The following is a 4,270-nucleotide window of genomic DNA, read 5'->3' as shown; positions in this document are numbered from 1 at the left end:
ACTGTTGGCTCCCAACTGCTCGCCTGCCTGATTGCCCCTAACTGCTTCTGCCTGCCAGCCTGATCACCCCCTAACCACTCCCCTGCCAGCCTGATTGATGCCTAACTGCTCCCCTGCTGGCCCAATCTCCCCCAACTGCCCTCCCCTGCTGGCCTGGTTGCCCCTAACTGCCCTCCCCTGAAGGCCTGGTCCCCCCCAATTGCCCTCCCCTGAAGGCTCCTTATTGGCTGTGAGTGCCACCATCTTTGAGGGTGGGGCAGTCAATTAGCATATTCCCTCCTTATTGGCTGTGGGCACCACCATTTTTGAGGACAGGGCAGTCAATTAACATATTTCCTCCTTATTGGTTGTGGACACTGCCATAGTTGCGATGGTATGAGGGTCAATTAGCATATTTCCTCTTTAGTAGATAGGATGCCTCTCATAACATGGTGACGAAAATGAAGCCCAGAGTTACAATGTATAGAACTATTAAGAGTATTTCCTATGTATTGACACATCTCTGATTTTAATGAGGGTGTCTAAAATTAGAAAGTATTAGGTTATAGCTTCATTTTGTTAGATATTTAATACAATGTTTTAAGAATAAACTACACACATTATTTTTTTAGCTCAGTGTACATTCTGTTTTGCCAAACATGTTAAGTACTTCTAGAAATCAAATAGAAGATTGTTTTAATTATAGAGAGAGTGGTTAGGTAAGGTCAGCCAAGTATCCTGGTAAAGAGATAAAAGGATTAATCTCTGACTTTAGGAAGTACCTACTCCAATGCAGAAATCAGATAAGTATCAGATGATTACAAATCATTAAAATCCAAGTCCCTGTGACAAGAATCATAGGCTTCAGTTACTTTTTCCACTTGTTCATTTGGAGTGCAACTACCTCCGTTCCACACCTTTATCTCATTAAAGGTTTCCTAATGCAGTTCCCACCTTGATTTCTTTGGACATATTTCTCTGACACCATTGAGGATTGATTCAGTGTCCCATCTCTGTGTCCAGATACTATGTTAAACTTTCCAAAGGCATATGATATTGGAGTACAGTGGGTTTGTGTGTGTATTTAAGTGTGGGTGTTTAACATTTTTAAAAAACTTTTCTGACATAATATCACTGCCTTCAAGAAAATGCTCTGCTGGCCATCAATTGCCATTAGAAGAAAACCCAAACAACTTTTTCACTGCCGACTTGAGCCCATCCTGTCCCCCATAAAGCCCTTCATTGTTTTCTTCAATCCCACTAACATTTTCCTCTCTTTCTTTTCCTTTTTTCCCCTCTTTCTCCTTCCCTTCTTTCCTTCCTTCCTTCTTCCTTCTATCCTTCATTTCTTTTTTCTTCATTTCTTCAAACACTTCAAGCCACTCTCCACTTTATAATCGGTACAATATTTTCTCTAAGCCTGCAGTGTCTTCTTCGTATTGGCATGTCTTAAAATATAACAACCACACTAAAGAACATCATTCAGAACACTTGCTCTAAAGCAACCATGGGAACTTTCTCAAGCAATTCTCTATCCCACTACCCCATTTTGCTTCATTTCTAACATTTTTTAATGTTCTAAAATTAGCTTATTTCATTTTGAGTGTATCTCCACCAATTAGAACATAGCTTTTATTTTTTAAATTAATTTATTTATTTTTAATCCTCACCTGAGGATATTCTTCCATTGATTTTTAGAGAGAGTGGAAGAGAGAGGGAAAGACAAAGAGAAATATCAATGTGAGAGAAACAGATGGATGGGCTGCCTGATTGGTTGCCTCTCACACAAGCCCCAAGCAGGGCCCAGCCCATATATGACCAGAATCGAACCCAGGATCCTTCAGTCTGCAGGCCGACACTCTATCCACTGAGCCAAACTGGCTAGGGCAGAACCTAAGTTTTTAGAAAGCAGATTCCCAGCCCTTTGGTATTGAGTAAATGCTCAATGAACACATACATACATAGATTCGTATTTTTGAATGGCTAACCTTTTTCTATCAATAGATAAACAAATATATTCATGTGTGTTGGAGAGGGGAGACTCTCTGAATCACTTATTTCACATCTATTTCTTAAAGAATGGGTGGTTTGCTCCCAGAACATATCTAAGCCAATATTATACTCCCCTATGTGTGGGGGAAGTTTACTATCACTTCACTAAATGCCTCACTCAAATCTCCTTTATCTTAAAAATGTTTAGATAGCTGCTGTGCTACATAAGGCGGGAAAAAGGATAGTGAAAACTGCAAGCTACCTTGTTTATTGCCTTCCAAGTCAGTTATATTTTTCAATTTAAATGTGAGAGATAATCAATACACTGGAATGTATTGCAGGTGTGTTTTCAAAACAGCAAACTGCAAATGTGATATGACCTGAGGCTGGAGAAGCTGTGAGTGTGTGGGTATCAGTCGATTTCAGTAACATCACTGAGCAGAAGCAGCAAGAGGAATTCTGAAAGCTGGGAATGCAGCTTTTTCAGTAGAGGCATTCTAAGCTTTAGGCAGGTCCTGCTTTTTCTCTTCCCAAACTACTGAAGCATCTTATCAAATGTCATTCACTATCTTACAGTAATTTGACTTTACTTATTTACCATGGCTATTGCTACTTAAGCTTGAGCTAACCCCTACGAGGAAAGCATTTTGAACAGAGACACAGTAAATTATTACAAGGTATGAGTCACTGTAGGTTCTGAGAGAAAAAAAAAAAAGTATCTATTTCACTCAAGAAATAACTTATGCATTAGGAGAATTGGATCAATTTTCTTCAGGAAACATAAAGTATTATTTTAGCTAACTGCTCAGACATTTTCCAAATAATAAAATTTATTCTACAAAGTCTTTCATGACATATAGTCCTGTTCTTTTTTTCTTTAAATATCTTAGGCATTTTATGAAGTTTTTCTATCAGCTTCACTATAGTCTCCCTTTGATTCATTTACTCGTCAATAAATGTTTATTGTGAAATTAACAAGTACCAGGTACTCATCTATACTGGTGAATTAAGCAAGTCCCTAGCCTCGCAGAGCTTATGTGCTATAGGAATTTACTAGCTAGCTTTTAAGCAGCAGTTATTACATTCCAGCATTCTTCTCAGTGCTACAGTGGACACTATTGTTACTATCATTTCCTATTTGAAAGAAAAGGAAAGGAAACCTCAGGCATGTAAATCACTTTTTCAGGTCACCAAGCTGGTAAGTCATAAAAATGAGATAGAAATACAGTTTGTCCACTTCTATGTGTTTAGCTGCCACGTTATTTGGCTCTTTCAAGAGGGGACTCTTTAATACTTATGTCTGTGCTACTCATATGCTTCCTAGTGTTTTTAAATAAGCTTAATGTTTTAATTACAAAAATATAATAACTTCCAGAGAATCTTAAAAATGTAGAAAACACTCATGTTAATACCATGTTATAATAATTATTCTCTAAATATTCATATATGGTTCAATCTGTAAACATTTTTAATAATAATGCATGAGCATAACCATTCCCTACTTTTTTCATTTTATATTTTATTATCTATAATAATAAAAGGGTAATATGCTAATTAGACCAGACGTCCTTCCTGATGAAGCTGGGGTAGGAGAAGCCAGCCCCCGCGTCCCGGGTGTCTGCCAGTGTCTGGAGGAGGGAAGCCCGGGTCCCGGGTGCCAGAGGGAAGCCGGTGCTGGCAGGCGGGGGAAGGAAGGCCTACTCTTGCACGAATTTTCATGCATCAGGCCTCTAGTATTTTTATAATGCTATATTGAGTTGATAATAATTATTTTATAGGCTGTATAAATCCGAGTTGATATATAATTATATATAATATATATACTGGTTGTTGACACTCATTGACAGATATTTTACTCCATTGAGGGGAATAAAACCACAATTTTATCACATAAAATAACACTTTGGAATTTTAATTCAAATTAAATTAATCACATAAAAATTATGTAACATGTTTATGGTGGCCAGTCTTTCCTGTACTATGATTTGTCTGGAAAAATGTACTTTAACATGTATTACTGATATCCTACCATTCACCATTCTTAATAAGACTTAAGAATATTGAATTGGCAGGAAACAGTCTCCAAGTGTAAGAAGCTGCTAATTCAGTTCGGGACAACAGAATCTAAAACAATGTGAGAGATAGGAGCATATAAAAAGGCATCTATCCCTAGCTGGTTTGGCTCACTGGATAGAGCGTCGGCCTGGGGACTTAAGGGTCCCAGGTTTGATTCTGGTCAAGGGCATGTACCTTGGTTGCAGGCACATCCCCAGTAGGGGGTGTGCAGGAGGCAGCTGAT

This window comes from Myotis brandtii, unplaced genomic scaffold (genome assembly GCF_000412655.1).
Source record: "Myotis brandtii unplaced genomic scaffold, ASM41265v1 scaffold67, whole genome shotgun sequence".
NCBI lineage: Eukaryota > Metazoa > Chordata > Mammalia > Chiroptera > Vespertilionidae > Myotis > Myotis brandtii.
This window is presented reverse-complemented; position numbering follows the sequence as displayed.